General features: G+C 44.4%; 1 protein-coding gene and 1 long non-coding RNA gene across 9 annotated transcripts in view; one reads left to right on the top strand and one right to left on the bottom strand.

Annotated features, from left to right (window-relative positions):
• The window catches only part of LOC138758060 (uncharacterized), a 50,511-nt gene extending 26,723 nt beyond the window's left edge, over positions 1-23,788 (bottom strand). For 4 of the 8 annotated variants that reach the window (XR_011354106.1, XR_011354108.1, XR_011354107.1 and 1 more), the window contains exons 1-2: positions 23,607-23,788; positions 23,336-23,434 (exon numbers count right to left, since the gene is read on the bottom strand). This is a non-coding gene — a long non-coding RNA (uncharacterized lncRNA). Of the gene's footprint in view, positions 1-1,851; positions 1,939-22,320; positions 22,461-23,112; positions 23,161-23,335; positions 23,435-23,606 lie in introns of all 8 variants that reach the window. The other 4 variants (XR_011354110.1, XR_011354113.1, XR_011354112.1 and 1 more) reach the window with 4 other exon arrangements.
• Positions 23,789-23,917: 129 nt separating this feature from the next.
• Positions 23,918-25,133, top strand: part of LOC138758058 (uncharacterized) — a 196,186-nt gene continuing 194,970 nt past the window's right edge. Inside the window, exon 1 of the mRNA XM_069926427.1 lies at positions 23,918-24,029. The gene's annotated coding sequence lies outside the window, so the exon portion shown is untranslated. The remainder of the gene's footprint in view (positions 24,030-25,133) is intronic.

Raw genomic sequence — 25,133 nt, 5'->3', positions numbered from 1 at the left:
TTTTTGTACAAATGGTTGTCACAACTCTACTTTTCCTTGGGTAGGGGAAATGAAACGAGTGACTTCCATGATGCTTCCAAAACCAAGGCACGGGTTAGTCAAAATAACCATCAAAATAACCATGACCTGATGCAGCAATTCTCCTGCTTCCAAATCCCAGGCATGGGTCAATTGAAATGGCTATTACAATGGTCATGCTGTGGTTCAATAATTCCCTGACTGGGAAGATCAGCTGAATTGTCCATTTTACCCAGAGACACTCTATCTCAGTGATCATGGGATGACTGCTGATCAATAAGTCCTATTCTCCAGAGTTCCACCGCCTGTCTTCCTGAATAAAGCAACAAATGCACTTTTCCTTCCTCCAGAGTATCAATTTTGGAAACATTCAGTATTAGTTGTTGCCACCAGGCTCTCTACAGCTGTGAATGGTTGCAGCCTGTACTAGCCCTTAAAGTGACATTTACACTAAATGAAACAGGAGCTCATATCTTGAAAAAAGGCTTAAGCCTGAAACATTGGTTCTCTGTCTTTACTACCTATGGGCTCTGTGAGACCTGCTGAGTTCCTCCAGCATTCCTGTGTTTTTACTACATTTTAAGAGATAATCAATTGGAATCCTTTGGGATCCTCTTGCCACTGTATCTTAAAAAAAAGTATCATGATCCAGAACATTCTTTTGAACCTATATCCTTTAATAAACATTCTTTAATTCACCATTTTTTCTTCTACCTGAATAATTTCATTTACAACTTTAATAAACATTCTTTAATTCACCATTTTTTCTTCTACCTGAATAATTTCATTTACATTCAATAGAAGTTAACAGGAGGAACTCAGAGGGTCGGCCAGCATACTTGGAGGAAAAAAATACAGGTAATGTTTCAAGTGAAACATGAAAGTGCTGGAGAAACTCAACAGGTCTTGCAGCATCCATAGTAGGTAAAGATATATCATCAACATTTTGGGCCTGAGTCTCTAGAACTACAGATAGCCCCTGCAGCCACATGGAGCTCATGCAACAATCAGCAGCCCGAGCTCCACATCCGAACTTTCAACAAGTACAGGAATCTTTCAGTGCCCTTGGTGTCCTCTCACATCCCGGTTCCAATCCCTTCAGCCAGTCTCCAGCACGGTGTGAATCCCTCGACCTCAGTTGCCAGCAGCCTGTGCAGGTTCCTTGTCCTGAGTCACCAACAGCCCACTCCCTGTGTGTTCTTCAGTCGCAAGAACCCCTCACTGGCCCACCACTGTGGTTACCATCTTGTGGGTCATTTCCTCTGCTTCTCCTTCTCAAACTGGGGGGGCTTGATGTTCTTCCATTTTCTGGTGCCTTTCGCCAGTCCTCTGCATCCCCGTAGTCTGCAACCCCTCATGGCTGCTGCTGAACACAGGCGGTGCCATCTTGGGCGCACACTTGCAGAATTTTAAAATAAAACCACCATCGGCTCCGTTTAAAGTCTATCCAGAGCTGATGGCAGTCAGACCGGGCAGTTGAACCTGTGCCTCTGATCCCTGCTCTCTGTGGGTCTGCGCTTGTGGCAACGCTGCCATTATAGCAGCTCTGGCAGTGCCACCATTTTTTTTACTTACTGACATGACTTACCATATATGTCAGCGTACAAGATGGAATTTGAACCATACAAAATGTCACCCCAAAAGCAGGTATTGTCTTATATGCCAAGTATAAAATCTGAACCTTAATAATCTAAGGTTTAGAGTGACCACATGATGATGGAGTGCAGCTCTACCACTAAATATTTTTCGACTGAACGTTACGTTTGGGAAGCTGGATTAATAGCAATGTTATATTAAAACAATAAAAATGTATTATAAACCTGCCAAACATACCTTAAAATAACAGCACAGAAAACAAAGGTAACAGTCATCATTTTCCACAGCTGACAGGGTTTCTCGGAAAGGCTCAAGTTTTCACTCCTTCATAGACAAGACCAAAGAGTTATATAAAGTCTGAACCCAGTCCTACTGATAGTTCCGTGAAGCAAGACTGAGTTTATAAATTCAAGATAATTCCTGTAGTGTACTCTATGTCAACATTTTTGATATATTACAGTATATTATACCAAGGTAAATCAGTAAATCAATTTCATGTAAATGGTAGAATTATTCAACACCATATTTGTTCCTGTAAAAGAGTCAATGCCTTAATGATGTCACTAGTGTTTATGTTACCCAAGCTAGGATTGTTTGTTTCACATTATGGTAGGTAATTGACAGTATTTTGCCAATACTTGAAATTAATTAGTTAAATTTTACAACACTGATGGTGTTACTTAATAATATGGTAAACAGTATCACTCCACAGGTCTGTTGGAGAGTTGGTAAAGGAGTATTGGAGCAGTAAGTTCTCAGGGCTAAGTACAGGTCAAGTACCCCTTATCCGAAATGCTTGGGACTGGGCTTTTTTGGTTTTAGGGTTTTTTTTTCTGATTTTGGAACAATGGAACTAAGTAGCACGGTTGCATCAGTAGTTAAATAGCAACAACAAACAATGGCAGGCTTTTTTGAGTACTGACACAATGCCACAAGTGGAAAATTCACAAGAAATAACATTTAGTACTTACCAAAAAAAAGAGATCTCTGCTTACAAAAGAAAATTACTTCCCTGACACCTCTCCAACACCGCCACCGGTCCCTGTCTACGGTCCTTGCTCCTGCCCGGGAGCCCAAGATCCCCGTTCCTGCTCAGGAACCCAAGGCAACTTCTTGGGTGCGGACAGTGTTGAGAATGGAGTCGCCGTCGCCGACTCAGGCTGCATCTTATGCTGAAGACTTGAACTCAGATCCATTTGGCATCTTCCTGGCCAGAAGCAATTTTTTAAAACTGTTATTGTAATCAAACTGGCACCAGCAGAGTGTCAGGACCCAATATAGGACAAGTCACATGTTGAATTTTTTCTACTTGTGACATATCAGCACTAAAACCAATTTTGGTTTTTGGATCTTTTTGGTTTTCATATCTTTGCATAAGGGGTACTTGACCAGTACAGGTTCACAATCCTTTATCCGGAACCCTTGGGGGACAGTGCGTTCCGAATTTCGGATTTCAGAACCAAAGCCAGCTGCCCCAGATTTAAGCCCACCCGAATTGTGCTGCCGTATCTACCCCTTTCCAGTCACACTGGCGTCTCTCTTCCCCTTGCCCACCCGAGTCACGTTACCATCTCTCACCCCCTCGCCCACCTGAGTCATGTTACCATTGCTTCTCCCCTCACCCACCTGAGTTGCGCTGCCGTCTCTCCCCTCCCCCCCACCAGAGTCACCCTACTGTCTCTCCTCCGCCCACCTATTCGAGTCATGCTGCCGTCTCTCTCCCCACTCGCCCACTTGAGTCGTGCTGCCGTCTCTCTCCCCCCCTCGTCGTGCTGCCGTCTCTCTCCCCCCTTGCCCACCCAAGTCATGCTGCCGACTCACCCCCCCTGCCCAACCTAGACATGCTGCTGTCTCTCTCTCTCCCTCCGCTGTACCAGCACCAGGAAAAAAAATCCCGGTTTTTGGAGCTTTCTGGATTTTAGATGTCTGGATAAAGGATTGTGTACCTATACTAGACTTGGGGTAGTCTTATACAGCAAGTAAAGTGCAAAACCTGCATTTTAAGTGGAAATACTGGGGGTCAACCTATACCCAGTTGTCTTATACGTTGATATATATAGTACTTATTTCAATCTTGTTCCTCTTTCCACCTTCTCTGGGGGTGTCACCAGCATATTATAGAATGGGCAACATGAAGATACTACCTAATTATTTGGTTGTTCTCTGCTTTATATATGTATGCATGAAATAATTGAAAAATTATAAATACATTGCTTATACAATGCAACAATTTCTGCTTGATTTAAATTAAGCACTAAAGATGCTAAAATAGCAGTTTTGATTTTAATGTTAAAGATTAATGATTATTGCTGGATATAAGTTGAAGCATATTTTAACAGTGACAGTTTAAGTGTTGGAGACAATGGCTGCAATATTTGTCTTAATTAAAGAAGTCAATTTAGATGCTACAACAACTTAGCTTGTAAATTATCAACGATGTCATTGCAGTGATCGGTTTCATCCCTGATTAAGTGGCAATCTCGCACATTCTGATGCATATATTTCAGAGGACTTATTATTATTAATAAATTGTAAAGAAGAGGATATCTGCAAATCATCTTTTTAGAAATCATGAGATTACTGTGAAAAGTACAGAAGATAATACGGATTTTTTACTTAGTTGATTCGTGTGTAATCATCAATGAGAAAAGTATATTGAAGTGCTGTACTGCATTTTGGAAAACTAACTTGAATAATGGACAAACTTATTTGCCTAGACACTGCAGATGGCAGTTTATCAGTTAAGCTCATTCAAAATTCATGATACATTCAAAAAATACAGCAAGTAATTCGAGAAGCCTAAATAAATAATGAGAAATAATTCTGACAATTAAGAAAGATAAATGAAGACAAAATGCTTAACAATCAAATATATGAATGACAAAAATCTAAAAATATTAATACGTTGTAGTGGCTGTGTAGCGGGCCGAGCGGGCACTCAGCGCAGTAATGCAAACCGCCACCGTCAGTGCAGTGCACAGACTTACCTAAGGGCTGGCATGCTAGCGGTACTGAGTGCCAAGGGACTGCACATTGATCAACTGGGTCCCCTGCTGAAAGGCACAGGATGTTAACAAGTCTCAATTTAAACCAGCTGGTCTCGTCGACCAGCAGCCATCCCTTAACAGGTCCCACCTTGTCCCATGGAGCCTGGGACAGGCAGGGAATAAAAGCCACTTGTAAAGCTTCAATAAACTAGTCTTGAGTTGACTACTCTGGCGTGTGTTTGTATTTCTTTCATAGCTCTACCGTAGTTGCTGCTACAATTGGTGACCCCAACTGCAAGATTCAACTGAAACTTGAATCTCCAGTCATAATGGGTGCAGCTATAGCAGCAGCTGCAGCCGCCACCATGTTGGCAATTAATGCAATTGGACTTCATTTGCCTCCTTTTTGGACACATCAACCTCGGGTTTGGCTTATTCAGGCTGAAACCCAGTTTCATCTTCAGGGCATAATGGCAGAGGACACAAAGTTCTGGCATGTCATAGGTGTATTGGATGCTGCTACTGCATCTCGAGTTAGCGAATTTATTCCCAATCCTCCGGCAGAGAACCAGTATACCAGGTTCCACCAGTTTCTTCTGGATACACTGGAATTGACGAGGCATGAGCGCGACATGCGGCTTTTGAACATGGAAGGCCTGGGTGACAGGAATCCATCAGACCTAATGAATGAGATGCTTGCATTGGCATTTTGAAACCTTATTCATAACAAAGCTGCCAGCTCGCGTCGCCATACCCATTGCTAACAAGGATTTCCGCCAATCCCATGACATAGCACGGGAGGCTGACAGGCTTTATCGTACTCCTAAACAAAAGTCTGCTCAAATACAGCCTGGTTAGGCAGCAGATACATCTCCTGCATCCTACGAGCCTCCTGTATCTGCAGTCCAATCAAAGAAGGAGGAACGTGCTGATGTATGTCGGGAGTGGTGTTTTTACCATCGCCTTTGGGGGAAAAATGCCCATAAATGCATCCAGCCATGTGCCTATTACAGGAAAAGACAATCTAGTTGCGGATATGCTGTCTAGATCAAGTGTGTACCATATTCAAGGTGGAATCAACATTGCTGAACTGGCTGCGGCGCAGGGCACAGATCCTGATATACAGGCATACAGTACAGCCATTACTGTACTGGATATTCAGCAGGTGGCACCGCAGCACGGTGGACATATCATTAGGTTATCCTAGACCATTGGTTCTATTGTCATGGAGGCAACATCTTTTTGACAACATTCACAGTTTGTCACATCCATCCATCCATCCATCAGGACAATAGTCAAGATCATGTCAAATAAGTACATATGGCATGGACTGAAGAAAGATGTTGCTCAATGGGCACGAATGTGCATCTCCTGCCAATCTGCAAAGATTCAGCGCCACACCAAGGCACCCCTTCAGCCTTTCCCAACAGTACGCAGGAGGTTCGAGCACATACACATGGACCTGGTCGGACCATTACCAGTGTCACAGGGCATGAAGTATATTCTATATTCTTCATGTGCTGGTCAGAGGCCATCCCATTACTGGCCAGTGATACTGAAACGAGCTGAAGCATTCATCCTGAATTGGATCGCTAGATTCGGTGTGCCTATTCACATAACTTCGGACCACGAGCCACAGTTCACTTCGACATTATGGTCTACCCTTGCACATTTTTGAGGTACACAGCTACACCACACCACAGCATACTATCCGCAGTCCAATGGCCTGGTGGAGTGTTTCCATCGACAGCTTAAATCTGCGCTTAAGGCCCGACTCACTGGCCCCAACTGGGTCGATGAGCTACCATGAGTTCTGCTGGGGGTACGCACACTCCAAAAGAAGACTTGTCTGCATCATTTGCAGAGTTGTTGTATGGTGTGGCCCTTACGGTTCCAGGAGATGCTCATTTCACACCCAACTCTAACTTGGATGTCCTTCAACAACTCTGCAGTGATATTGCTAACAGCAAGCCAACTTCTACCAACTGGCATGGCAACCCTAGACAACAAGTGCCCCCATCACTCCTGAACGCTGTCTTCGTATTCGTTCGTAGACAGGTCCCAGGGGCACCGTTACAAAGACAATATGAAGGACTATTCCACATCATTAAGAGGGATAGAGTCATGTATTCCTTTGACATTTGGGGACATTTACAACTATTCAGCACAGACTGACTTAAGCCTGCCCATACGAACCCTACTACACCCATTCAGTGCCCTCAGCCCAGACGATGTGGGAGTCCGCCTAAGACGTGGGCGTCCGCCTAAGACATGGGCGTCGGCCTAAGACGTGGGCATCCGGCATTTTAAATTACAGCGATGATTTGGGGGGGTGATGTAGGTGCTGTGTGGTGGGCCGAGCGGGCCCTCAGCATGGTAATGCGAACCACCACTGTCAGTACAGGTATGCTAGCAGTACTAAGTGCCGAGGGACAGCACGTTGATCAGCTGGATCCCCTGCTGAAAGGCACAGGGTGTTAACAAGTTTCAATTTAAACCTGCTGGTCTTGTAGACCAGCAGCCGTCCCTTAACAAGGTCCCACCTTGTCCCATGGAGCCTGGGAAAGGTAGGGAATAAAAGCTGCTTGTAAAGCTTCAATAAACCAATCTTGAGTTGACTACTCTGGCATGTGTTTGTATTTCTTTAGTAGCTCTACCGTAATTTTGCCTAACTCTACTTCTCCAATGGAACAGAGCTCATTGGATCAGATTATTCAAATAATGTCCTCACCATAAATGCTCAGGAAATGCTGCAACTATACGCTGTGACCTGTAGAAAGAATTGTCTTCAGGAAGTTCAGGACTACCATGTATGTACACAAAAGCAGAGAAACCTTGAACTCATGAAATGTGAAGAAATATTAATTGTTGAGTGATAAATTCAGAACTTTACAGTACACAAAACTGCTGGAGGAACACATCCTTTGAGGGTACTATAATAGTTCCCTAGCATCTGCAAGTTTGGTCTGATGTTATACTTTAGTATATGCTTGATAAATGTATCTTTAAATAAATAAATTTTCATATTGAATGCACAAGGAACATAAGGTCATTCTTACTTCTGGATTTCAAAAATCATCTTCATTTGGATTAGTTGTGTCAAATAAACTCAAAATTGTGCATATTGTAGCTGACTAAAAGCCAACTATTTATGAAATATATTTATTTATTTTAACAATTTTTCTGCTAATTTCTTCCCTTATCTTACCTTGTAGATATTCTCTAACATCATTATCAAATGGACATTTTCAACTATGAGCCTTGATGATTTGTGTTAGCTGCCCAGTCATCTGTTGAGTTATCGCATCTGAGCTCAACCTCATCAGGTTCATGTATTTACCTAGCCTGCAAGGTGTAAATTATTAGCAGAAATTATCAGCTTGATTTCCCCTCCCAATTTGATGCTAAGTCTTTCTGACTCCACTTTCTGTTCCCCTGATTGAGATTTCCACTCTGATACAGGAATTCAGGTGCACTGGCATTCTATTCACAAAACAAAGGGACAAAGACAGTGGCACCTGGCTGCCCTATTGTCAGAATTAGGGTGGTTTGGAGACCACCACAAGAGATGTTCAGGAATGATGCACAGCACATGGGAAATAGAGCATGGTTTAAAAAACCACAGAAGATCAACTAAATGAATTAAGAATGTATATAAACATTTTAAGCTATATCTACTCTTATTTTTCTGTTGCTCTATTTGGCTAAATAATGATACTACTTTTTAAAGACATCCAACCTACTGTATGTTTTGCCAAGGTTGTATACAAGGCATGATATATAATGTCCATCACCAAGTGTCCTTATAGAGTCTCAGGGGTATATGTTATCTTAGATAAGTACTTGGTCTTGACATATGCATGAAACGAATGACATGAAGAATCTTAAATTCAACCATACGTTATGGGAAGGCTACTGGGGCCTTCTGTTCATCCACATTTAATGAAGATCAGTTTTAGCAGATTTCAATGGAATAGAAAGGAATGGCATGGATTGCAAGACTGCAGGAAGAACGTTCTGGTTTTACATTAAATTTAGTAAAAGACAAAACATTTTTTTACATTTTTTTAAAATTTTTCACACTATGAACCATATTAACCAAAATACACATAAACAGTTCCTTCTTGAATATACACGGTGTCATTTTCTCCCCTTTTTCACCCTCCCTTCCCTCTCTCTTTCCCACCCCCATCCCCACCCACTCAACATTCAACATATACGATACATTAAACCCATTAAACAATGTCATCACACAATGAAAATAAACAAAAAAATTATGTAATCTACTTTTACACACTGGGTCAGTTCATTTCGTCTTCTTCTCATTCTGTCATTTTAGGTGGTGGAGGACCGCGGTAGGACTTCTCTGTTGTGTTCCATGTACGGTTCCCAAATTTGTTCGAATACTGTGATGTTATTTCTTAAATTATATGTTATTTTTCCCAATGGAATACATTTATTCATTTCTATGTATTCTCAGGCTATCTTCTGATTTCCAGGTTGACATAATACATTTTTTTGCTACAGCTAAGGGTATCATAATAAATCTTTTTTGTGCTCCATCCAAATTGAGTCCAAGTTCTTTACTTCTTATATTACTTAGAATTTTTACTCTGGATGTTTTGGTATGTTGCTTTTTGTAATTTTATTTAATACCTGATTTAGATCTTCCCAAAACTTTTCCTCTTTCTCACATGCCCAAATTGCATGTGCTGTTGTTCCCGTTTCCTTCTTACAGCGAAAACATCTATCTGATAATGTTGGGTCCCATTTATTTAACTTTTGGGATGTGGTGTATAGCCTGTGTAACCAATTATATTGTATCATGCATAACCTCGTGTTTATTGTATTTCTCATAGTTCCGGAGCATAGCTTTTCCCATGTTTCATTCTTTATCTTTATGTTTAGATCTTTTGTTTGGGCTTACAGCTTATTACCTCATTCTCTTTCTCTTGCAGTTTGATGTACATGTTTGTTATAAATTTTTTAATGATCATTGTGTCTGTAATCACATATTCAAAACCTCTTCCTTCTGGTAACCTCAATCTGCTTCCCAATTTGTCCTTCAAGTAGGTTTTCAGTTGGTGGTATGCAAACATTGTATCGTGAGTTATACCATATTTGCACTTCATTTGTTCAAAAGACAGTAAATGGATATATAACAAACCAATTTAAATTCAGCAGGTCAACTAGGCAGGGATGTCCACTATCTCCCTCACTGTTTGCGTTAGCTATAGAACCCTTGGCAGAACTGATAAGAACAGAAAATAAAATAAGAGGGATAAAAATAAAAGAGAAGGAATATAAAATCAGTCTATTTGCAGGTGATGTCATAGTATACATAACAGAACCAGAATTATCAATAAAAAAATTACATAAGAAATTGAAGGAATATGGAGAAGCACCACGTAAGACATAACATTTTTGATGCCAAATCCTTGATAGGCTATTACTGATGTTGCCAACCTGATGCTCAGAAATAAGAAGCACTGCTGGACTCCAGGTTCTTACTGCTATCTCCAGTTACCTCTGTTCAAAAGCATGTTTCTTAATAAAACAGGTTTGGACAGAAATAGGAAAAAACCACATTCACACCATTCACATCATTAGTCTGTTAATGGTCCCTATTTATACTGAAGCATGAAAAAAAGGGGAAGGTTATTTGTATTGAATTTAATTTAAATTGCATGATTTTGAAAATATTTCAAAAACTACAGCTTAACCAAAGGCAAATATAAATGAATTTCAGACTTAACTTATTTAATTATTAAATAAAGAAAATAGAATGGCACAAATGTACAACTGGACCATGTGTTTCTAAAAAATGGAAGAGACTTAAATGGCAACTTACAAGAGAATACAGGTGCTGGAATTTGGAGCAACAAATAATTTGCTGATGGAACTCAATGGGTCAAGTAGCATCAGTGGAAGGGAAAGAGTTGTTAACATTTTGGTCTGAAACCGTCATCAGGGCTGAGAATGCAAAGGGGAGATAACCAGTATAATGAGGACGGGGTGGGAGGGTTTGGTCCCCAATTTCCCATGTCCAACCCTCCCACCCTGTCCACATTATGCCAGCTACCTCAACCCTACACTCTCAATCCTGATAACATGCTTCTGTCCGAAACATTAGGAAACACTGATTTGACATCTTGATTGGAGATTCTTTGTCAGAATCAACTTAAATCTCCCCAAGTAATGTAAGTCTTCAGATGGTGATAAATGGGGCTTTGCATCTGTTGTTATTTTCTATTATGGTTCAAGTTATCTGAATTGAGATCCATTTTAAAAAAATCTAGAGAACTATTGACTCATCAGCCCCACAAGCTGGTATATTGTGATGATGCAGTTTGTGAAAACAAATTCTCAAAACCCACCAAATTTCCAGAGTTACAAATCATTTATTATAATAATGCTTATAAAACAATCATATTCCACAGCTAAACCATTTCTAAATTAAGGACAATGCAAGATGATTTATTCTGGACACACAGGAACTCCCATTTTTAATTAAATTTTCTACAAAACAGAGAAGGAGGCCACTTCAGCCCATTGAAACTGTCCCATCTGACAGAGCAATCACATTCTCCCACAAATTTTCCTGTTAACTGACTCTCCTTACATTCTCATCAGTGCCCACCTTCCACCCCTCCCCCAAGATCCTACCTCTTGCCTGCATACAAGGGCCAATTTACAATAGCCAATTAATCTGCCAACCGACAAGGCTTTGGGAATTAGGAAAGAATCAAGAACCCAAGTGAAGCTCACTCAGTCATAGTGAGAAGATGCAGACTGCAGACATCATCCTCCTCTGCCATTTCTGCTACCTACTACATGATCCCACCACTAGACATATTCCTCTCTCCTTCTGCATGGACCGCTCCCTCTGTAATGGTACACCACCTGCCTACTGCAGGGGGAAACCTCTGTACCTGCAGGAGTGTAAGGGGACAGGACAATACCTGGTCGGCTGCCAATCAGTTGGCCTGAATGGATCAAGCCCCACCTGGTCGGGTGTCAATCACCCTCCGGGATACAAGCCTGCACCAGCCTCCCGAGGCCTCACATTGAGTTGCTGCAGCCACAGCCAGCCTGGCTCTGTGGAGGTCTTTGTGGATTAAAGCCTGTTGTTCAGTCTTTACCTTGTGTGTGTCTGATTCTGTCTAAAAGCGCACCACAATTTATTCCACTTAATTTTCCCACGGCTGCCATGGAAAAACTCCTGAGCACAGGGAGCCTCGATGTCGACTCATGCCACCGGAAGCCCAGACACGCTTCGAGATCTGGCAGCACACAGTCGAGGCAATCAGAGGTGCACAAGGGAGACATCCTGGACTCTGATCAGAAGAGGTTGGTCCTACTCCGGACAAAGCTGGGTCCCCGCGCCTTCCAGGTAACCAAAGGCTGCTCCACGTACAAGACAATCTCGAGAACTTGTACAAGACCCCATGAATGTGGTCTGTGCAAGGTACCTCCTCAACACCCGAGCCCAGCAACCCGGGGAGACGGCGGAGTCTTACCTGGGACACTTGTGAGAGTTGGCCCAACCGTGTAGAGGAGGTCGAGAGGCTGATCCGGGACACCTTCATCCGAGGGCCATCCAGCTGAAGCTGCTGGAAGACAACATCTATGCCCTAACCAGGACTGTGGAAGTGGTCCAAATCCTGGAAGCAGCAGCCTTGCACGTCAAAGCCTTCGATTCCGGGTTCACCCAGGCTCCCTCATGGCCCTCTCACACTGCAGCTGCAGCCCCAGGCTGAGCTGGGGAGGAGAATGTTGCTGCGGCAGGTGCCCGGTGCCCCCGTAAGTATTTTGGATCCTGGTGTGGGTCAGATCGATGAGCGCGCCAAAACTGCCCAGCTAGGAACCAGTATAGTTCTGGATGTGGCAAGAAAGAACACTTTGCAAAAGTGTGCCTCTCTAAATCTGCCGGCAGCTCAGCGGCCCTCTATAACCTCCCTACCTCCCCCACGTGCGCGTGCCAGGCAGCGCCATTGTCCCCGTTATGACTTTGCCTTCCCCAACTTGGACTACGCAACATCAGGCCCTGCTAGCAACCGTCGCAGCGTGTGCCCCGAATATCTGCACCAGTCCTAACCCTCGCCACTCACTGAGAACTACAGTGACATCATTTCCAGCTCACGGAGTGACGTCACTTCTGGCTGATGTAATGAATACTGCCGCCAGCTGTGATGACATCACTTCCCCCAGCGCAGTGGACACTGCTGGGGAAGGATGCCAGCCATGCAGTGGTTCCCCACATGGCACTGCCATCTTGGGCCAGGCAGTGCTTGACACGGAGGGCCCCCGATGACATTGAGAACGATGTGGTCAACACGGGCAAAGACCAGGCCACCCTACTGACGTTCCCCTCCGGGTGCCATCAGCTGCCGCATGCCGCACCCAGCGACCGACGGCAACATGGGTGATGACCAGGCCACCTATCGACGCTCCCCATGCCTCTGGAGGCCATTGGCTACTGCATGCTGCACCTCACAACCGATATCGACGTGGTCAATATGGGGGAAGACCAGGCTGCCCTATTGATGCTCCCCATCCCTTCGGATAGTGACGACTCCGACTCCGAGATGGTCCTGGCCGTCACCACGCTGACCAGGGACATTCCCCATGATCTCGGGCGCTCGATGATGGTCGTGCGAGTCAACAGGCAGGTAATAAAGTGCAGGTAATGAAGCTTTCAGTGGCAGCACTGAGAGCTTCATTCACCCGAGCGTGGCCCACACCCTAAGGTTAAAGGTCCACCCCACCACCAGCTCGATCGCCCTCGCCACCAAAGATAAGACTGTTGGTACCCTTGGGCGCTGCTCGTCGATATAACGATGGGAGGGGAGACTTACACAGGATTCAGGCTCCTGGTCATGCCCAAACTCTGCGCACCACTCCTCCTGGGCCTGGATTTCCAGTGCCACCTGCAGAGTGTCACCCTTGCTTTCGGGGGGCCCTAACCTCCACTCACATTGCACAGCACACCAACCTACCAGCCCCAGCCAATCTGTGGCCTCTACACACTGCCCATCACCCCACCGGCGCTCTTTCCACATCTTGCGCTAGGCTGCAAGCCAATCGCCGCTAGAAGTATGCGCTATTGTGCTGCAGACAGAGACTTCATCAAGGTGGAGGTGCGACGACTCCTGGCGGAAGGTGTTATAGAGCCCAGTAACAGCCCTTGGAGAGCCCAAGTTCTGGTGGTCAAAGGGGGAAGTAAGCTGAGGAAGGTCGTGGATTACAGCCAGACCATTAATTGGTACACCCAGCTGGATGCCTTCCCCCTGCCAAGGATCACCAACATGGTCAATGAGATTGCCCGCTACTGGGTTTTCTCCACGATTGACCCGAAGTCGGCGTATCACCAAATCCCTATCCATCTGAAGGACAAGCCCTACACCGCCTTTGAGGTGGATGGGCATCTGTACCAGTTCCGCTGGGTTCCTTTTGGGGTCACGAATGGGGTCTCCATCTTCCAGCGGGTGATGGATTGCATGGAAGACTGGCACAAGCTGAAGGCGATGTTCCCATATTTGGATAACGTCACTATATGCAGCCGTGACCAGCAGGACCACGATGCTAACCTGGAAAAATTCCTCCAGATGGCCGCGGAGCTGAACCTCACACAAGAAGAAGTGTGTGTTCAGCACCACCCGCCTCGCCATCCTGGGGTACATCGTGGCCCATGGAGTCATCGGCCCAGATCTGGAAAGGATGCGCCCATTAATGGAGTTACCCCTCCCCCCCACGCTAAAGGCCCTCCACAGATGCCTGGGTCTGTTCTCTTATTACTCGCAGTGGGTTCCTCACTTCTCGGACAAGGTCCGCCCACTGGCCCAAGCCACAACTTTTCCCCTCCCACCTGAGGCGCAGGTACCCTTCACCCACATCAGGCAAGACATTGCGGACGCTACGATGTAGGCTGTGGATGAGGACTTCCCCTTCCAGGTGGAGAGCGATGCCTCTGAGGTGGCCCTCACTGCTAACCTCAACCAAGGGGGGCGCCCCATCGCTTTCTTTTCCAGGACCCTCCACGGCTCCAAGCTAGGGCACTCCGCCATTGAAAAGGAGGCCCAGGTGATTGTGGAAGCGGTCTGCCACTGGCACCACTACTTGGCCAACAGGAGATTCACGCTCTTTACAGACCAGCAGGCCATGGCATCCATTTTTAACACTACCTACAAGAGCAAGATAAAGAACGACAAGATCCTGCGCTGGAGAGTCAAAATGGCAACCTTCAGCTATGACATCCAGTACTGCCCTGGGAAGTTTAAAGACTCCCCTGATACCCTCTCTCTCACCTGTGCATCTATGCATGATGACAGGTTGCAGGCATTGTATGAGTCCCTCTGCCATCCGGACGTCACCCGGTTATACCATTTCGTTGTCCTGAAATCTGCCGTACACCATCAGGGACATCAGGGAGATGACCGAGCCATGTCAGGTCTGTGCAGAGTGTAAATCCCATTTCTTCTGCCCCCATAGGCCCACGTTGTAAAGGCTACTCGGGCTTTTGAGCATCTCGGCGTGGACTTCAAAGGCCCCTGCCTTCCACGAACCGAAACGTCTACTTCCTCATGGTAGTGGATGAGTACTCACACTTCCCTTTCACCATCCCTTGTCCGAACACCTCCACGGCCACGGTCATCAGGGCTTTGGGGCAGATTTTCACCATGTTTGGCTACCCCGCCTTCATCCACAGCGACCGGTGGTCTAGTTTCATGAGTGACGAGTTGCGCCAGTACCTGACGGCAAGGCATTCACGACCAGTCGCACGACAAGCTATAACCCAAGAGGCAATGGGCAAGTGGAACACAAGAATGGGGTGGTCAGGAAGGCAATCCTCCTGGCTCTCAGGTCAAAAGGGTGGGCCGTTGAATTCTGGCAGGAGGTGCTACATGCCATTCGGTCACTGCTGTGCACGGCTACCAACGAGACTCCTCACGAACGTCTGTTCTCATTCCCTAGGAGGTCGGCAACTGGAATGTCACTCTCAGCATGGCTCACGTCCCCGGACCGGTGCTTCTGCGTAAGCATGTATGGACACACAAGGCCGAAGCCCTGGTGGAGCAGGTTTTCCTCCTTCATGCAAACCATAACTACGCTTATGTTAAGTTCGGCAGTGGCAGGGAGAACACCATCTCAACCAGGGACCTGGCACCAGCAGGAGCACCCACCACACCACGCCATCCTCCAACCCAGGACAATGCTGACCGGGCATACATCCCCGTACCCAGGCAGCTATGGGGCATGGAGGGTCTCCTTGATCACCAGGGGCCCATTTCAGCATTGGGAGATTAACCTGCCCCCCCCCCCCCAAGCCATCCAATACGACCCGCATACGTCAACCCTGGCACCCCTGGTCACCCCTCCGCACAGCACCACACCAGCCACACACACATCCCTGCCGCCAGCCCCCCCACTTCCCCTCTGACCAGTGACCAGGAGTCAGTCCTACGACGGTCACAGAGACCCTGGCGGCCGCCGAATTGTCTCAACCTGTAAATATTGTATGTACATAGTGGATGCGAATCCTTGTTACTGCGCCCTCCCCCACTCCAGGACAATTTTAAAGAAGGGGTGAAAAGTGGTGGTACACCACTGGCCTACTGCAGGGGGATACCTTTGTACCTGCAGGTGTGTAAGGAGACAGGACAACACCTGGTCAGCTGCCAATCAGTTGGCCTGAATGGATCAAGCCCAACCCGGTCAGGTGTTAATCACTCTCCGGGATATAAGCCTGCACCGTCCTCTCGAGGCCTCACACTGAGTTGCTGCAGCCACAGCCAGCCTGGCTCTGTGGAGGTCTTTGTGGATTAAAGCCTGTTCAATCTTTACCTTGTGTGTGTCTGATTCTGTCTAACTGTGCACCACACCCTCTGTGACTTCCTTGTCCACTCCTCCCTCCCTTGGGACCTACTCCTGGGACTGCAGGAGATGCTCCACTTGTGCCCACACCTCCTCTCTCTCACCACCACTCAAGGCTCCAAGTAGTCCTTCCAAATGAAGCAACATTTCAGTTGTGAATCTGAAGGTGTCATCTACTGCATCCGGTGCTTCTCTACAACACTCAGACTGAGAGATCGTTTTATAGCACACCACAGCTCTGTCCACCGCAATAGTGTGGATCTCCCAGTGGCCACCCATTTCAATTCTCCTTTCCATTCCCTTGCTAACATGTCTGTCCATGGTCTCATGCACAGCCAAACTGAATCCACCTCCAAATTGGAGGAACAATACCTTATCTTCCGACTGGGCATTATCCAGTTAGATGGCATTAATATAGACTTCTCTGACTTTTGTTAAACCCTACTGTCCTTCTTTCCCTGCTGCCTTTCCCTATCTCTTTCTCTCCATTCCGTCTCCTTTCGTGCAAACATGATTAATTCTTACCTAGTCCCTTATCATATCTAATTAACAGCTTTTGTTTGTCTGGATCCCTCCCCCAGCCAGAATTGTCTGAATTCTGAGACTTTCTGAGACTTCCTGCTTTTGGTTTATTTCTTGAAGAAAGACTCAGGCCCAAAATGGTGTCTCCTATAGACGCTGAAAAGAGTGGCTGAGTACCTCCAGCATATTGGTGTATTTTTTACTACAATCATAGTGTCTGCAGACAGATAATACCAGCTATCAGGAATGAATGAGATCATTGGAGCTGTGAGTCAGTAGCTCTGCTAGCTGTACTTACCAATATTTGAAAATACAGGGACTAGTGAATTAAATGCAAGGAGGAAATAAAAAGTTAAGGTTATTCAATCTGATCAACTACATTGGGCAGCAAAATACCACAGCAATGACTACCATTACTTCACAGTTCCTGTGGCCTATGTTTAATCCTGACCACTGGTGCTGGCTGTGTGGGGTTTACGGGTTAAAAACACGTGCAGCATGAATTCCCGTTTCATTTAGTGTGAGAATCACTTTAAGGGCGAGTACAGGCTGCAACCATCACAGCTTTGGAGAGACTGGGTGGCAACAGCTATTACAGGCTGTACCTAAATCCATTACTTTGGAAAGGAGAAAGGACACTTGTTGCTTTTTCCATGGACACAGGTGGTGAGAGAGTTATGTGTGTGGAACACTGAAGAAACAGCACTTTGTGAGGAGTGGCCATCTAATCAAACACTGAGGAGGAATGACTCTAAGGGATAAGGGACAATTCGGCTGATTCTCCTCTCAGGGGAATTATTGAACCCCATGACCCAAGGAAAGGTCACTTTAATTGACCTGTTCCTGGGCTTTGGAAGCAGGAGAATTGCTGGATTGGATTGTGTCCAAACTAATGGCCATTTCAATTGACCCGTACCTGGGTTTTGGAAGCATCATGGAAGTCACTCATTTTGTTTCCCCTACGCAAGGCAAAGGGGAGTTGTGACAACCATTCATATAAAAGGATATTTCTCTAAAAGAAACTTGACGAGGATTCGTGAGGTTTCGGCAGTCCGGGTCACTCAGTCTCTCTCTTCTCCTTTGTGATTACTTCAGTGCATCAGTTAAACATCTGTGTTTTGACAATTGATTTCTGAGACTGAACTTTGGAATAACTTTACAGAATTTTGCCTAAGCTGAATTGGTTTCGGTATCACACACACGCACACTCACTCACACGCGCATACATTTGCACATAGTTAGTTTTGATTTGACTAATGTGTCATTATTAATAAATATAGTGTTTTAAAAGTAAAACAATAACACTGCCTTGGTAAATTTTCATTTGTGCTGGTCTGCAACGTAACAGTGCTAAAATACTGTTACACAGCAACCCACACTACTAATAAAACCCCAATCTACTGGCAAAAATAGTGAAAAATAAACAGGTAAAAAATACACAAGTTTAAAATTAGCACACAAGCAGTTAGTTCATCAATCTCAACCAACTGGAAAATTCACATCTGGTATCTACCAATCCCCATAGATGCTGGATTCCAGGGGTTTTACTGTATTTGCTAATATTGCTGGTAAGTATTTCTGGGCTTGTTTAGGGTTATATAGATATGAAGATAAGTGGTCCAGCCAGCGATGATTAGAATAATCATGTTTTAATTCCAGGAGTTGCATGCACGAATCTGTTCTCTGTCCCATTATGGCTGAAGTTCTCAACTGCAAATCACCCTGGAACTAATGAGATGGCTCTGGGTAAAAAGGTGAAGAATGACAATGTAGAACCAGGAATGGAGACCATGTTTCTCTGCTGATGGCTTTGGGAATCAAGGTGGCACATTGAATGCTTGGGTTGCCTTCCCCACCAAGATAGCCAGATTTCTGTTTAATGACCAGAACATTGACCAGAAATTCACTTCTTGCTCCTGAATTAATCCACATTCTGAAATCCACATCAAGGTTGGTGCAGGCTGGCCTGGCTGGTTTTATTTCTAGTGCTTTGATATAACTGACTAACATGTTAAACTATTTCAGAGGGAGGCTAAGTGTCAAACACATTGTTGTGGGTCTGGAATCCTAAATAGGCCAGGCTTCATAAGCAGAGAGATTTCCTATCTTTAAGGCCATGAGTGAAAACAGATGGTTTCTTTTCCTACAAAGACACATCACTCACTTCCAAACGTTTCAAACTTCATGTAACCTTGATTGGGATATTGATGCTAGCTCATTAAATTAAAAACTGAACATGCTTGCCAGCTGGGGACATAGGAGGGACAGCAGTTGCTGGAATTTGGAGCAGAGCACGATCTCCTGGAGCAATCAGTGGTTTGAGCAGCATCAGTGGAAGAAAAACAATTGTCAACATTTCAGGCCAAACCTTTCATCAAGCCTTTTTCTCCCTCTGAATTTGCTCAACCTGCTGAGTTCCACCAGAAGATTGTGTTACACCTGCCATTTAATTGTTCATCTGTTAAAAGCTATAATTTTACAACAGTCAGTAAAACTGCTCTCCATTATACGTCCATTCACATGTGGTCAAAAGAGCTAGTCTATCAATCCCATGCAAAGGTCAATTGTTGGCCTGCAGGTCTACTTGCCACAACAAAGTGACTTCCACAGAATGATTGGAACCTCTAATGCTTCATGTTGAGGAATGGAGGAAGGAGCAGGGCAAGGTGGCAGGCTTCTGTTTATACAAAGGTAGAAATGTGAATTCAATTTTAATTATTAACATTTATTTTATTTACAACATGGAAGAAGCTGATTCCAGCCATGCTTCCCAAGTACATCCAATTAACCTACAACCTTGGATGTTTTGGAGTGTGGGAGGAAACAGAAGTACCTGAGTAAACCCACCCAGGTCACAAGGCATAAACACCTTATAGCACCGGATTCAAACCTGATTTGCTAACACTGTAATAGTGTTGTGCTAACTGCTACACTAATCATGCTACCCAATTTGGCCATAAGAAGCTGCATTGTGAATGGCTTCAAGAGTAGACCAATAGAGCCATAGTCATACAGCATGAATTATGTCCCTCAGCCCAACTCATCCATGATGACCAAGCTGGCATTCTGGGCTAGTCTCATTTGTCTGTATTTGGTCCATATCATTTAAAACCCTTCCCATCCATATACAGTAAAATCCACATTATCCAGCACCTATGGGGATTGCGGATGCTGGAAATGTGAATTTTCGGTTGACTAAGACTCACATTTACAATGCCTAACTAACACACCTGCATTAATAATACACTGTTTAAGAGACAAAAGGCATGGCAAACGGAAAGTAATTTGGAAAAAAAAAGTTTTGCTGTCTTTAATTATTTAAAGTTCACTTTAATTAAGTAATTCCCGTAACTTACAAAATGTAAGTTTGTAACAGTGTTGTGTTAACTGCTACGCTAACCATGCCGCGATTATAATTAACCCTCTCTCTCATCCCCTCCCCCTCGCAGTCCTTTTCCCTTCACCTCTCCTCCCCTGTTTACAGACAAAATCTTATTAATAAACAATAAAGATTCTTACCAGGCAGGGATAGGGAAGATACTTTGGGAGAGTCACCCTAGCAGCAAGTGGCATCAGCCAGTTCTTCATCCTGGTCACCACCGTTTGATTCAATCATAATTTTATTGAAACCTTATTAAAACAGCTGCTGCAGGTGTAGGCTTGTAGCATAGATCGTCTTACGTAGCCAACAAAAAAGGGTAGGTATAACTGGGGCCCATGGCTACCTCCTTGACTTGGAGAAAGTGGGATGATGCAAAGGAGAAAGTTATTGAGGATGAGGACAAGTTCTACCAGCCAGAGGAGTGTGATGATGGAGGGGAAATAGTTGGGTCTGTTGTCAAGAAAGAAATTAAGGGTTTTAAGACCTTCAGTATGGAATTTCAGTGAGCACATCAGTCAACATTCTTCTATGGTCTGCCAGATCAAAGTACTCAATATGAACCCTCTGCAGCAGAACTTATCTGCAACCACTCCATCTGATGAGTTGGCAATTGCTAATCCTTTCCTTGGCCTTAGCAGTGGGACCACACATATGGAAACCATGATTTTGATTTCATAATTACCAATGATTAAAGAATATGATCAGAAATTGTGGTTAAGATCCAATAACGAGATCCAGATGACTAAATCAATTGTGAGTATGCTTTAGATCTTTTGAGTTCTTGCACTACATAATTAATCCAGGACGATCAGGTATTATTATTGCTTTCCCGTCATTATTGTTTTCATTGTTCTTTATATTTTCATTACAAATGCAGTTCATAATCATTTCTTGAGAATACATTTGTTGAAACTTTTAATGAATGGTGCAAATTGAATAGCTCCCCTAGGAATATTCAACCTTTTTGATCCATTGTTGGGAAACTAGAAATGAAAAAAATTAGAATATGCAATTTTAAGGTACAATGGCTCCCCCTACAGTTTCTATAAATAATTGCCTCCTTATTGTGCCCAGCATATGTTGTTAATCCATCAGTGCCTTGCAAATCCTTCACCCCTTTTGTTGGAACAGTCTTGTCAGAACCTTAGCAAATCCATAGCATCATATAGGAGAGAGTGAAGGCAGATAGTGTCTCACAAACTTACCCAAGTTTTTCAAGGAAAAGACAAAAAAAATTGAAGAAAATGTGATTATATACAGTTTGTAGTAAGGCATTGACAAGGTTTTCTATGGTAAGCTTCTCCAGAAAGATCTGTTGGGAATCATTGTTTGAAGAAGGCATGCAAAATCATTGAGGTCCCCTACCACCCTGCACACAGTATCTTACAGCTACTCCCATTGGGAAAGTGATACAGGAGTATCAGTGCCAGAACCACTAGGCTGAGAAACAGCTCCTTCCTGTGATCCATTGCTTGTTGGGCACACACAAACTGATTCCTTCTGATCAGCTACTTCAGTGTCTTGCCGAAGAAATTTGCCCCATCAAGGTTTTCCCCAATGATAACCTTTTCTTCTGCAGGTCACCTCAGAGTTCCTTTATGTTTCCCTTATTTCAGGTGAAATATTCTAGCCAGCCATTTCCCCTTGTATGGACCACAAAGGTTTTGAACAGGCTGACCTCAGAACTCACAACCCATCTTCAAAATGTGGTTTTAAACAAGCTGTCAGCTTGTCATTCTGCAGAAACCAGTTCTCTCTGTCTCTTAGAGAAAGCTGATTTTGTCTTCTCTCTCTCTCTGCTTGTAAAACCACATGACCTTCTTAGAACAGCAAACTGCATTCAGACAGATTGTGGAACTGGACCCAATCTTCTGAGTCCGTTCATCTGTTACTTTCAAAACAATAATCCATTACTCCACAGCAAGTCCTATTAACACTTACTTGTGAAGTCTCTTTAGGCATTCTTCAAAGTTTCTGCAAAGGCTCTTGGAGCCTGGACTGTCTGGCTTGAGCAGAGCTCTGTTTTGTGAAGTGTTTGTGACCGACACTACTCCCACAATCCATCTCCTTCAAAAACATATCTATATACAATATAAAATATAATATAATCCATCACAGTTGACACAACATTGTGGGCTGAGAGACCCACATGATGCTGGACTATTATATTGATCAAATTTCCCTGCTTTCTCCATGAAGAATTGTGTCATCATGCTGCCTGAATCCAATTAGTATAAACAAGACCAGAAAAACTTTGTTGAATTCATAAAGTGGCTTGATTTGTCCCAGAAATGGTCTCAATCCAATTCTATGCCAAAACCTACCATTTTTATTCACTCATCAATGAAAATATTTCCTATGCCAATGTATTTCAATTTTATCAAGTCCTGTTCATCCTTCCCCTCTATTGTGGCCTAAAATGAGTTCCCTATCAGCAATACATGGATCTTAAAATTCTTCTCTTTGCTCTTAAATCCCTCCAAGCCTTTGTCCAAAATCCTGAAACTTCGCACAGCCTGGTTCTCCATGTTCTTTAATTCGGGCACAGCAACTTTAACTGGTTATGCCTTCAACAGCTTCAATATTTATCAACTCCTAAACATCTCCCAAATAGTTACTTAAAACTGGCCACCCCATCCCCCATTTCCATTGTGGCTTTAAAGAACAATCTTGAGAGATGATTACCATTAATGGTTGGACGAGTGCCTGAAATTTCAGTAAATACCCTCTCACCTGCAACCAGCAGAGCAGCCTTTTCCCATCTCCAACATCTGAGGGAAGCTAAATAAAACCATTTAAAGAAATTAAAAACAATAATCTCTTGATTTTTTTTTCTAGGGTTATTAGCAGGTGGGCCCAGGGGATTCATAGTCAATTCCTAGAAACTTCAGAATAGCCTAATTTGGGACATTTTGCTTTGTTGTGTTAATGCACGTCGGTGTAATTGTATCCTTACCATAATAACTTTGTTTCCAGTCAAGTTCAGGAAGTTCGCTGACTGTTCCCTCTAACCTGGAGATATTTGTATGATTGATTCACAGCTGCATGTAGTTAACTAGAATAGCCAAAAAATAAAGAGCACATGTTTTTAAGCTCTGAAATCCTTTCCTGTTCCTTTTATTATGAACGTTACAATAATGTTAACCACATTTATTGAGATATTCGGAATATTACATTGATTTATTTTGTGCTTGCTCTCGTTTTAATGCGATATCAGATGTACACACCTTTATACTCAAGGTCTGTAGATCCTGTCCCCTGTTTATAGGTCTCTGAACTAGAATGACTGCAGGTCATTACAGGCTTTCAAGCTGAGGAGTGGGTTGGGGCTCCCGCTTTCATCCCACCCTTGGCAAAGCCTCCACTCTCCCACGGCAGAGCTGCAGCCTCCGCGCCGGAGGCGGTGACAAGGCGCCACCCACTGGCCAGACCGGGTCGCTGCAGCGGGCCCGCGTGTCGGCTGCTCGGCAACGGCCGTGAGCGCACAAGCGGGGTTGGAACGCGGCCGAGCCTCGTGCAGTTTGATCTTGACCGCGAGCGGGACGCCTGGCGCCGCTTGCGTTTGGGTGGGGGGTGGGTCATTCCGTTCACCAGCAGCGCAGGGTGCACTTGTCTGCACCACAGACGAGCAGGTAACCGCCTCACCACAGGTATGAATGCATAGGCACTGTCTTTCCGTAATACAAAATCTGTCCTCGACTCACACGGTAATGTATCAATGTGGCATGGCAAATAAAAAGAAAAACACCGAGTCAGGCAGCATCTATGGTTACATTTCTTTACATGCAGTCTTTTTTTGCACTCCCAGTAAGTGGTAATTCTGCCTCGCCCATAGGTAAAATAATTTACATTAATGATCTGGATGAGGGGATTGGATGTAATATCTCCAAATTTGCAGATGACACTAAGCTAGGAGGGGCTGTGTGCACGGAAGAGGGGGTCAGGAAGCTCCAGTGTGATTTGGATAAATTGAGGGACTGGGCAGATACATGGCAAATGCACTACAATGTGGATAAAAGTAAGGTTATCCACTTTGGTAATACAAACCGGAGGGCAGATTACTATTTGAATGGCAATAGATTAAGAGATGGGGAAGTGCAGAGAGACCTAGGGGTACTTGTACATCAGTCTCTGAAGGCAACCATGCAGGTACAGCAGGCAGTTAAAAAGGCAAATGGTATGTTGGCCTTCATATCAAGAGGGTTTGAGTATAGGAACAAGGATACAGGGCCTTAGTGAGACCACACCTGGAGTATTGTGTGCAGTTTTGGTCACCTTATCTGAAGAAGGATTCACCAGGCTGATACCTGGAATGGCAGGAATAACTTATGAGGAAAGATTGCGCAATTTGGGATTGTACTCGCTGGAGTTTAGAAGATTGAGAGGGGATCTCATAGAGACCTATAAAATTCTGGCAGGACTGGACAGAGTGGATGCAGATGGGATGTTTCCAATGATGGGAAAATCCAGAACCCAGGGAAAACCATTTAGAACCGAGTTGAGGAGGAATTTCTTTACCCAGAGGGTGGTGAATCTGTGGAATTCATTGCCATAGAGGCAGGTTCATTGAATATATTTAAGAGGGAATTAGATATATTTCTTCAGTATAAGGGAAATAGGGGCTACGTAGAGAAGGCGGGGATGGGGTACTGAACTTTAAGATCAGCCATGATCTCGTTGAATGGTGGAGCAGGCTTGAAGGGCCGAATGACCTACTCCTCCTATCTTCTATGTTTCTATAATCAGGGTTTTAT

Source organism: Narcine bancroftii, chromosome 3 (genome assembly GCF_036971445.1).
Source record: "Narcine bancroftii isolate sNarBan1 chromosome 3, sNarBan1.hap1, whole genome shotgun sequence".
NCBI classification, from domain to species: Eukaryota; Metazoa; Chordata; class Chondrichthyes; order Torpediniformes; family Narcinidae; genus Narcine; species Narcine bancroftii.
This window is presented reverse-complemented; position numbering and strand designations above follow the sequence as displayed.